The 12,168-nt window shown below is 37.5% G+C and overlaps 1 long non-coding RNA gene across 4 annotated transcripts; it reads left to right on the forward strand.

Moving 5' to 3' along the window:
• Positions 1-598: 598 nt before the first annotated feature.
• On the forward strand, positions 599-10,811 carry LOC147518311 (uncharacterized). 4 transcript variants are annotated; one of them, XR_015211754.1, is made up of 4 exons: positions 1,512-1,651; positions 2,398-2,511; positions 3,967-4,027; positions 10,539-10,748. It is a non-coding gene; the product is annotated as an uncharacterized LOC147518311 (long non-coding RNA). The 4 variants fall into 4 exon arrangements; XR_015211755.1 differs by lacking the exon at positions 10,539-10,748 and adding an exon at positions 6,779-6,915; XR_015211753.1 differs by lacking the exon at positions 10,539-10,748 and having other exon boundaries at positions 599-1,651; positions 3,967-4,270.
• The last annotated feature ends 1,357 nt before the right edge of the window (positions 10,812-12,168 follow it).

Below are 12,168 nucleotides of genomic sequence, written 5' to 3' on the forward strand. Positions count from 1 at the left end.
AGGTTGGTTGTTAAGAAGTTCTATGGTTAAAGCCCAAACTTTAAGGAGAAAAAGCCTTTTTAAAGCCTAGTCAAAGCTGAAAAGTTAAAGTTAATGCGGGTAGAAAAGTTAACAGAACTTCTGCAGGCCGGATCTTTGGACTCAAACCTCGGAATTGGGCCTATTATATGTCAAAACGACTGGCTCGAAAAGAGCTTTCTAATTGTCTAAGACATAACCCAATCAGAGTAGTAAAAGTGGACGAAAAGGGTATTAAAGTAATTTCGCATAGAGAAACCCTTTTTGGACATATGTAATTAGGTTTTGGGCTTGATTTCATGGCCCGAAACATGGCTCCAAATCCCATGCACGAAATTGTAAACCTAACCCTCTCCTATATAAAGAGGGTTCAGGCTAAACAAAGTTGGGCTACTCCCCTCTTTAGTTTAGTATTAAATTAGGGTTATCTCTCTCTCCCTTTTTAGTTTAGTTTAGTTTTAGTTAATTAGTTTAGTTTGTAGCCTCTGTTATGGCCTTATTAAGGCCTATGAGGCCCATAGGTCCAAAAGATGAGGCCCATAGGTAAGCAGTATAAAAAGAATAAGATGAGTGAATAGAAGGGAGGAAAAAAGGGGGGAAAAAGGAGATCGGGATTTTTTAGGTCGTAACAATGGCGCCGTCTGTGGGGACGGAAACAAAAAGCTATGTTTCGACTTTCAAGTTCAAAGATCTATGATCTATCACTCTACCTTCTGTTTTCCATTCTCTCTCAAACTTATTTTTTAATTTCATCTCATTCACTTAATATCTGTTCTTATCAGGAACTAGGCCTGTATAAAGCACAAACAAAACTACCTTTCAATGCTTTTGGAATGATGGCCATGGCCAGAGATGAGTTTGAAGACAACTTTGCTTAAAGCAAGGTATTTTGGCTTTTGAAAGAAAGTGAACTAACTCCTAGTCAAGCCAACATATTGGACGGACGGTATGCAGTGTTTGGATATGTGACAGAGAATGAAGACTTCTTAGCAGATCTTAAGGCAGACTTTTATGCTGGTCCGAGAACAACTGTTGATGAGATGCTAGATTCTATCCTACCGTATAAAGTGCTTCGGCCAACATGCAGCTTCGTTTCAAGGCTTGTGCATAGTAGAGATACGTCTCCTCCATTGCATGAAAGGAACTGTATGGGTCCTATTTAAGTTTTAACCATATGGATGTAAGTTGCGTTCTTGAAGGGAAAAGCATCTCCCGATATTTCAATATTGATGCTCAATACCACATTCTTGTTTGAAGGTTATGAAGGAAAAACAGAGAGGCTATGAACAGAGAACATGAAAAATTATGAACAGAGATGCAGATGACCTAATTCTTGTCATAACAGAGAGAAGGAAAAATTGGTCCCGATATTTCAATACCACAGAGTATGGACTCATGATGCAAAAGGAATCTTCTTAGTGGCTTCTGCTTATGATACTATTAGAAATAAAGGCAACAAGATTGGATGCCTTGAAAATTTTGTCAGCATATTCAATAGTGTATATATATGTGCTACACTGTGACCACACATGGGGGCAAACTGAATAGTCTTTGGTCATGCCTCATGTCGTTCAGCATCTTAAGTGGGGTGGGAACCGCAGACCCTCAGGTCCAAAGCCCACGTGATGGCTAGGTACAACTTTTTCAATTCCGCTCTTTATATTTTCTATTTCTAACTTGTAAAACCTTCCCACTGTGTGTGAACGGTAGCATGTTTCCTTTTATATATTGTTTCTATTGTGTGATATGAGTTTACTGGAAAACTCTTTTGTATACAATACATAACTTAAGGATAAGATTCTATGAAGAAGTAGATGAGATAATATGAATATTGTTGTTTTAGGATCATGGTTAGTACCTCGACATTCCGCTAAAGTAGTTTTTCTAATATTACATGGTGTTTTGCATATTACATATGTCCATGATAATACATACTAAATAGCTTGAATAGTTATAAATGGTGTTCCCTCACATATTTATAGGATAGAGTGGAATAGACCTACATTGGTTGTATTTTCTTCTTTTATGTGGCATTATTGTAACTCTGAATTCACGAATCTAGTACACACTTGCACATAAATAGATTTTGTTTTGGATTTTGGCAAAAGTTTAGTACACACTTGGTTCTTGTTTTTAATGATTTTGTTGAGTTTAAGGAGTCTGTTTTGGATTTTTGTGAAAGGTTAAGTTTGGCATTAATGGGCTTGTTGCTATTGTTGTTGCTATTAATTACAATTGGCCTACTCTAAGATTGGTTCTAAATCAATAATATGATGACAGTGCAGGAATAATTGTGGGTTTATACTATCATTGCTTCATTGAATTTATTATAGATATACATATATATGATTTTTGAGGCTGGCTTAGGCTATTTTGTAGAATGTTACTGGTGCTACATGTTATGGGAATGGATGGCTTGACCACACCTTAATGCTTGACATGGAGCTTTATGACTCTCTCCCATGTTTATTGTTGCTGGGACTCGTCCTTTACGTATGTTATTTCAATTTTTGACCTTGTTTTATGTCATTGAGTTATTACTTACATCTCTTATTATGAATTCAATTAATGGAATGGTACTTTACTTATAATATGATCGTTGATGGGAATAAAATCATAGAAAGGACACAAATAGATGTCCTAGATGAGACATGGTACGCCATCCGAAACATGAAAAGGTCGCAAGTCCTAGACGCGGTGTTTGGGCCCTCCAAAACATGAAAAGGTTGCAAGTCCGGGACGCGGCATTTAGGCCCTCCGAAACATGAAAAGGTCGCAATTCCTGGATGTGGCATTTGGGCCCTTTGAAACATGAGAAGGTCGCAAGTCCTGGATGCGGCGTTTGGGCCCTTCGAAACATGAAAAGGTCGCAAGTCCTGGACGCGGCGTTTGGGCCCTCCGAAACATGAAAAGGTTGCAAGTCCGGGACGCGGCATTTAGGCCCTCCGAAACATGAAAAGGTCGCAATTCCTGGAGGTGGCGTTTGGGCCCTTCGAAACATGAGAAGGTCGCAAGTCTTGGATGCGGCGTTTGGACCCTTCGAAACATGAAAAGGTTGCAAGTTTGGGACGCGGCGTTTAGGCCCTCTGAAACATGAAAAGGTCGCAATTCCTGGATGTGGCGTTTGGGCCCTTCGAAACATGAGAAGGTCGCAAGTCCTGGATGCGGCGTTTGGGCCCTTCGAAACATGAAAAGGTCGCAATTCCTAGACACGGCATGGTATGCCAGTCCAAATCAAAGACTTAGGGGGCAGATAATAGTTGTCCCTGGACTTGGCATGGTACGTCGGTTCGAATCAAACACTTGGGGGCAAGATGATATTCGGATCCAATAGTTACATTTGTTAGTTGATCCCTATTTGGTTTGACCAAACCAGCCGGCATCAACTTGGGGGCATGCGAATATAACAAATAGTTCTATACAAATACTCAAGTACTTGGTCAAAAGGAAATAAGGAATTATGAAGAAAATGGTGACTGACCTTCAAAATGGAAGGAAAACTTGTCATAATGCACTTGTTTAACTGGAGAAAAATCTTTTGTTGGTCCTTATACCAGTTTTTTATCAGTATGGTATTTGTGGAAAAGAGACCCTTTTAACACCTAATTTGTGGAAGGTTTGAAAATTGTCCACTACTGGAGATTCTCTTGATGCGTTCCTCTAGATGAAGCAACAATCACTGCAAATGATGCAACTATTAAAGATATGGAGGGAGTAGTTGTAGTATATGTGTCAGATCTCTTGTCTGTAGCAGCAATATTTATAAAAGTTGTTACTCATCATCGTCAATAACTGATAAACTGCAGAGAGATTCCTACATAATTTAGTGACTGTAACTATTGCATTTTAATCCGTTACTGAAGTTGTAGATTTCACAAGCAGAAAGGGTATTTCAGAACTCTGAGATATATGATTTATCATCCTCTAAGCGTTTGTTATTTTGATAAGATATATGATGGAGCTTAGGATATGACCTTTGTTGCTTGTACAACTAAAGCACCATTCATCAGTATGGTCTCTCTCCCCTTTATTTGGTTTATTTACTGGTTGTTCCTGGAATATTTTTCGCTTATTTGATTCGACTGGCCATTTATGTATGAATGTGATTGTGGCATTATGCAAGAATTATAATGGGTGGCAACTGAATCAATATTGAAGAGGAATGGGTATTGTACGGATTCCTTGGGAATGAACTATACCAAGTTGTTTTTGTGTATAATAAGCACAATCGTAGCCACTTTTCATTGTTTCTTACCTCTCCTTTCTTATTTTTTATGGTATTGAGTTAGTTTAGATACGTTTATCTGTCTGGTTCTTGGGCTGGCCTGGCCTTGGTATAAACACCCATGCGGAATCCTTAAAGTGCCCCTACTCCTCTGACCTTGCTTATCTTCATCTGTGGGTTTTACTCATTTCTTCAGTAGATTCTTTCCACTGGCCTAATTCTGTTATTCTGAAAAAGCTGGGAAATAATATTAGATTGAAGCATGTGGCTGTGGACACAAAAGCAGAAGTGTGTTCCTTTTAGATTTAAACCCCGTATATTGAAAATTAGAAAATGTGCTGCGTAAGAGTTGGTCATGTGTTAGAACTTAAAAGGTACTTGACAGTGCATTGTTATAGTCCGTTAGTTGACAATATGGTTAAGAATATTTGTAATTATTTTCTGTCACTCTTCATCTGGGTTGGCTTAATCAACCTTCATTTTAGCTGGTTATTTATATTTTGGGGTTGACATTAGTTTGAAAAATGATAATGAACTGTGGAGATGAAAGTCAGATTTGGTGCTTGATTGCCCATATTGAGAGGTGGACGTGAGTCTTTTTACTCACGATCCTGGGGTGGGGGGGGGGTACCTACTTTAGAATTCGATGGATGGCCGATACTGGCACACTTTTTGATAATAAATTATGACGGTACAAGTGCTCGTGTTGTACCCAAATACATAAAATAAATGTCTTGGATGTTCCAAATGATAGTTGCAATGCAAAAAGCTAAAGAATTAAGAGTATGTAAAGTATTATGAATTCAGATGTCGAAAGTATTATTGCGTCGACTAATATAAAATGATGGAATATATAGTTGAGTTTTACACCTAAGAAGAAGTATATATAAATGAAAGCTAACCAGTTGTTGGTTAATGGTAGTATTTTCGTGGCAACTAGCCATTAGTGTGTATATACCGCATACATGAAAATAGGAGATGTTGAGAAACTTATTTGTGGAAGCTACAATAATGGTGGAATGGAAACTCTGGCTTCTTGGCATCACATACCAAACGAATGGTCTGTGGTACCAAGAGGGGGCAACTGTTATGGCCTTATTAAGGCCTATGAGGCCCATAGGTCCGAAATAGTATGAGGCCCATAGGTAAGCAGTATAAAAAGAATAAGATGAGTGAATAGAAGGGAGGAAAAAAGGGGGGAAAAGGGAGATCGGGATTTTTTAGGTCGTAGCAACCTCTATTATAATCTTTTAATAAAAACTTTAGTTTATTCAATTCAAGTATCTTTAATAAAGTAGTTCTTCATTATGTATTTTTCTATTTATTATTATGTTTTTGATAGTCTAATGACTTCTAGCTAAACCTCCATTAGAGGGGTTTGATAAAAACTTGATGTGTTAGTTAAGATTATTGCTTTTTAAGAGTTTCACTCTAGTAGGTTAGTTGATTTGCCATGAGAATGGGTTGAACTTCCTCACATGCTAATTATTAGTTGGTAGAGATTGTCATGAATAATTAGGGATCAACTACGTAATCTTTATTGGTTAGAATTGCAATAATCTATACTAGCATATTAGGAATTTATCTAAGTAAAATCAAATCTCCCTAATCTCTTCTCCATATTTTATTCAAATCACATTCAATTGCTTAGTTAAATTATTATAAGTTAAATTTATATATTAGTTTCATAGTATAAATTCATATCTATAAATATTGCCTCACTATTGTTTCCTTGTATTTGATTAATTAGATTCTATTTATGTCTTGATAGTTTATGAGTGGAACGATTCCGTACTCTATATATTGCATGAATATACATATAAGAGTAGGAAATAAATAATTGATACCATAAAAATAAGGTTAGAGAAATCTAGTTAAGTTTTCACGGGTTATCAAATGGCGCTGCTGCCATCTTAAACTCTTTCAGGACAAAAATTCAATTTCTTGAATCCAAGGGGCAATCCCCCATTCTCAACCCACCCACCTTTTTAATTTGTTATTTTTTTTGCATTTTTGCTACTGTTCACTATTTTAAGCACAGGGGCGCACGCCCTCCATTTTGCCTTGTTCAGAGCATGCCCGCCCTCCCTTGGGTCTGCGTATTCTGCGGATTCACAGTGAAGAACACTACAACGAAGGTATTTTTAAATTTCAAAAAATGCTGAAAATTTACAAAAATAATCTTTAAAGTGTTATTGATTTACTGAAATATTTTCAGATTTTTCCAAGTTATTTTACCTAGTGAACTAATACTATCTTTACAGTGTTGCATTTCAGCTTTCAAACCGTAAGTTTCGGGAAAAACTAACAAGTAAGGTTACTTAGGCTTGTCGAAAAATTCTAAGATTTTGACAGGAGTATCTATCATAAGTCAGAAGTTTACAGTAAACGTTTTAAGAGTTTTTTATTTGTTTTGACCATCTAACCAGTTGATTGTTTTCAGTGTGTTTCTGCAGTTTTGCAACACTTAATTTCTGGAACAACAACCTATAAGGAAGGGTTTGTAGAACTCTAATTGCTCTAAATATTTTACAGGAACCCGCATGATCTGTTGGAAGTCTCCAGTAAAAGTTTGGCAATTTTTGGCTCTGTTTTGATTGGTTAACCATTTGGTTGTTTGTGTTATGTCTAAAAACTCTTTACTCTCAAGCTTTGAGATTTTGGAATCATACTTCCTCACATAAGCCAGACATCCCCAGGTTCTAAAGTAACTCAAATTAGGCTTCATGTTCTTCCATAGCTCATAAGGTGTAACCTTTGTTTTAGAATTAGCAATTCTATTCAGCACATAGCATACAGTCAAAACAGCTTCACCCTATAAATTTGAGTGTGCTCTAGAACTAAGTAACATAGCAACAGTTAATTCCTTAAGTGTTATGTTCCTACGTTCAGCTACTCCATTCATTTTAGGTGAATAAGGAGCTGTCGTCTCATGAATTATCCTATATGATTGCAAGAAAAGATTAAAGTGCAAATTCGAGGTTTCTATGAAATAGTGGGTGAATGGATAGCGTAGTTGTGGTAGATGGTTGGATTTTATGAGATTATAACTTAGGTGTATGGTGGTTGGTTGGTGGTTCATGTATCGCCCGTATTTAAAATATGTATTTATTAATTAATTAATTAATTAAATTATTTATTTAAAATTCGCTGGATTGGATTTGGGATATGTGGGCCTGATTTCTAGGCCCGAGTCTGTATTGGGCTTAGGTTTCGAACCCAGATATATATTCATATTTTTCTAGAGAATAGGGTTGAGAGATAAAAATAAAAAATAAAAAATGGAGGCGGAGATAAAAGCTCGTTGGCTAGAGCGTTGGAGCGCGACGATTCGGACTAGGAGGGATTCGTCGAGCTGTTAATTAAAGTGAGTAGTTTAGTTTTCATTTTCACGTTGGTACACCGAGATATCTTTAACTTGACTGTAGTACAATGTTTCCGTTCAGTTTATGCTCATTCCTCTTCGGTCATTATTTGTCTTGTTATTGTTTAAAACCGGGTTAGGATTGTAAAAACCACGATGGGGCGATGGAACATTAAAGCCCAAACTAACCTTTGTACTATATACTGTTGAAATTGTTATATTGTTGTGTGTGGGTTGTTTTGTTTTGGTTGATGTCGGGAGTTTAGAGATGGATGTCGGGTTTAGAATCGGTGGTTGGGTGTTGTTGGGTTGAAATTGGGTGGACTGTTGAAGCTCTGAAGAAGTCGTTAATGGAGGCGCCAGCCCCATTAGAAATCTGAACTGTTGTGTTGTTGTGTTGGTGTATGCTTTTGGATTATTAAACTGTGATTGGGATGAGTTGTTGGATAGGGCGGTCGAAGCTTGGAATCCGGCATCAATGGCGTCGCCTGTCAATTTTTATTTTGAACTATTGCTGTTGTGGTGATTTTTATGTGTTGGTTTGAGGTTGGTTAGTGAGGTTTGATCAAATGTTGGATTGGGTGGGGGCTGTCAAAGTTGTAGAGGTCATTAATGGAGGTCGAGGATTCTAGATCTAGTTTTGAGGAAGATGGGGGATTAAATTATTTGAGGTTTTTGTGTTAATTAAAGGTGTTAGGTTTTCCAATAGGAGTCAAACCGAGGTAATGAAGTTGGAGGAGGAGAACTCGGTGGTGGCTGGTGGTGAAGGCTGCTGGTGCTGGAGCTAGTAAGGAAGATGACCGGTTGGGCTTGGGCTTTGGGCCAAAGCCTTGAGTATTGTTTTGTTTGGGCCGGACCAGTTTGGTTTAGTCTATGGGCCAATTTCTTTTGTTTAGTTTGGGCCCGGTTTAGGTTAAGTTGTTTGGGCCAAAAACTAATTAGTTTTCTTGGGCCGGTTTCTAAGTTTTGTTGTGGGCTTAAGTAATTTTTGTGGACCTGTGGGCCGGAACTAAGTTGTGTTTGTTTGGGCCAGTTCTAATTCTGTATACATGGGCCGGTTTTCTTTTATTTTGTGGGCTGGGTCATTATGGTTATGTGGATCCGGCTAACATTGTTTGAATATTTGGTTGAGTCATAGGCTTGGCTGGTTAGGTCTGAATCATGACCTTAGTAATGAGCCCATGAGCCATGCACCTTTGCCCTTAGCCATGAACCATGGCTATGACCCTGAACCTGTTGAACATGGAAACAATAGTTTGACTTTGACAATGACAGGTTGACTTTGACATTGACCGTTGACCATTGACCGTTGACTGTAGAAGGTTGACTTTTTCCAGATTTTCACATATTTAAGAATATGGACAAATGTAGTAATAAAATATTATCGAAAATTGTATAAATTTGTTTGTCATTATCTAATTAAGATTTGACGTGAGTAGTGTGTAAAGCATATAAATATTGGCACGTAACAAGAAGGGAATTCTTATAAGACTTAGATATATACGTTTTTATGAGAATTAAACTACACATGGACTCAGATTCATGGACTTTAGTTTTGGGCTTTTTGATGGTTGATTAGTTTGACCTGACTGGTGATTTGGACACGAATAATAATGCATGCCTTTGATGGTGAATTGAGTTCACATAAATTTATTGAATGAATACGTTACATGATTGATTACTATTATGAGTTGCTACTTAAATGAATTGTAGCATTTATGAAGGCTTGATACCTTCCATACGGTGCAGTGCAATATATGATTGGCACATGAAATAATAAGTTTTGAGATTTGATATAGAGATGCTTGGATATCGTGCAATGAATAGCATTGGCACGTGATAATGTGGATTTTTATTATAACGAGAAACGTTGAGCTTCAGTACAATTAAGTATACTGGCATGAGATGGAACAAGAATTATTATTGAGGTTTTCCAAATATGGTGGCTTAGTGAATAATTTATTTGGCACGTGATAGAGTGAAATAATTATGAGATATAAATGTATGACACTTGAATAAATTACGTAACGAAAATCCTAGAACCTAGCTACCACAACTCATGTGATTTGGCCCTTGTGTTACGCGTATGTGATATGATTGTCCCTTCGGGCGTTTCAGTGAATCTGAATGGCCCTTCTGGCGTAAGTAATATGATTGGCCGTTCTGGCATTTCAGTGAAGCTGAATGGCCCTTCTAGCATAGCTGAATGGTGGCTTGATTATTCCATTCGCAAAATTAGAATGAGACGCGCAATATTTTTATGTCGAATAGTGGCAGTACTTACATAATGGCTTTCGTGTGAGGGTTACCTGGTGTGCGGCATCCCGCTCAGGGTAGTTACACACGGAGTGGTTCATTATGTGAGGGGAGGCATGTGGATGTACATGTTCGGCATTAGGAAGCGATTGTGGTAGCCATGAAAACTATGTAAGACATAGATACGATGTGATTTTAGGGACACACAAAGAAAGCCTTAAATAATATAATTATAGTAATATGTTGGTTAATGATATATCTTTAAATAGATAATTGCATATGGTTTTGCAGAAGGGTGGGTCAAACTAATTACTTGTGTAGGGATGACCCACTCTGTAATTGAGCATGAAATGCGGTAAGTATAGAATATGCTTGGCTGGTCATTTGTTTAGTTAGAACCTAAGGCGCCTCGTGGAGGAACTAAATGCCTTCTTATTATGCATATGGTTTGTTGTGTGGTTAGTGGGAAGTTAAGGCGCCTCAGTGGAGGAACTACCTGTCTTACCTATTGTAGTTAAGAATGTCGTATTAATTGTTGGAAGTTAAGGCGCCTCGGTGGAGGAACTAACTTCCTTATGGATTGTGTATGTATATGTATAAATATATGTTGTATTTTAGAGCTACTCACACCAACATTTTTATAATGCTGACCCGATTTGCATGTTTGCTTATCAGGTGTGTTCATTAAATGAACATAGTTGATAAGTCTTGACAGGTTTAGTGTTGAAGAAGGTTGGTTACTACTTGTGGTTTGCATTAACGTCGCATTTCAAGATAGGTTTTGTTTTCCCTTGAGGTGAAATAGATTTTCAGTTGAGACAATGTTTGTGTATTTTCATTTGTAATTTTAAATAAAGAGTTATTGAAAAGAGATTTGTAACCTAATCTTATTTGTGAATTTTTGTAATGAAGAGGACTTTTGTTTAAGTTAAAAATTTTATTGGTTTTTAATTATCCGCATATTTAAACTGTTTATGGGTTTTTGGAAGTTGAGAGTGCATCACACCTCGAAAATCGAAGAGTCGGGAACAAATATTATTTTTCCGAATTCTGTCGAAATTCGGGGTGTGACAGTTCATCAGTTGGTGGATCCTCACACGTTCTTAAAAACTCTACATCTGGCTTAGCTGAATCCACAAGGTTATGGTTCGTGGCTTTATCTAGAAGAAATTTATCTATTTCTTCCATTATTATTTCCTCAGCTGCCAAACTAAATTTAGATTCACATTGCGCTAAAGAAGTTACATCGTTTAACTCCTGCACATTACCTTGTTAATGCCTTATATTAGAATTGTTAATCTCTATTTCCTTACCCTCTTCCTCTAAAACACTATAAGTATCCTCAATGGCATCATTCGAATTGTCGAGGAATGATCCAGCCGATTGCGGTTAGCAAACACAAAGGCTTGGACATGCTCAACAGGAGGGTCCATATTAAGAGAATGTCAATAGTTATCAAACTCTTCCTCCGCCACATCTTTATAAATATCTTCTAATGTTTCATCATTATATTCATCTTCAGATGGATCAGTGGGAAGTTCCTCGGAGGCATCTGTCAAATTGGAGTGGTCATCCAAAACAAGTCCTAAAGAGTCGTCTTCAAGAATTTCCTCATCTAAGTGGGGTGTGGAGTCAACAGAATGGTTAATGGGAGGGTCATGGGAATGTAATGATTCATGAACTTTAGGGTAGGTCATAACTAGGTCAAATGGTGTGGTTATGGGAATAGGTTGTTCTACTTATGTGTCGATCTCTAGCAAGGTTGAAAGTTATGTGTTAAGTGAGGTTAGCATCAATCTTGTCCGTTCTAGGTCCTAAAGTATTATTTTGTTTTGGGCCATTATTTTGTCAAATGTCTTTAGTGGAGGGGAAACTTGGTTGTGTGGTTCTGGTTGGTATGGTGTTTGATAGTCATAGGTATTGGCGAATGGATATGATATGAGTCCGTCTTGGGATATAGCGTTTGAGTGACTCTGGTTGATCTCGTACTGTGATGGGTTAGGTTGAGGTTGAATAAATATGGGACATGAATAGGCGGTGTGGTCTGGATCTAAACAAATTGTGCATGGAAAAGTGTTTGGTTCGTTGTACACACTCATTACGGAACTAGAAGTAGACGACACTGGTTGACTCCATGTATTGTTTGGATGACTAGACCCTTTATAATTTTTTCAACCCTCAGAGACCCTCTATAATTGTTTCAACCCTCACGGTGAAAAGTGTTTGCCTAGCACACAATCCCATGAGTACATCATTCCTGTAGTTGAGAGACAAGCTTTGACCGAGTGTAGTGAGAAACCTAGTT

The sequence above is a fragment of the Coptis chinensis genome, chromosome 2, assembly GCF_015680905.1.
Source record: "Coptis chinensis isolate HL-2020 chromosome 2, ASM1568090v1, whole genome shotgun sequence".
NCBI classification, from domain to species: domain Eukaryota; kingdom Viridiplantae; phylum Streptophyta; class Magnoliopsida; order Ranunculales; family Ranunculaceae; genus Coptis; species Coptis chinensis.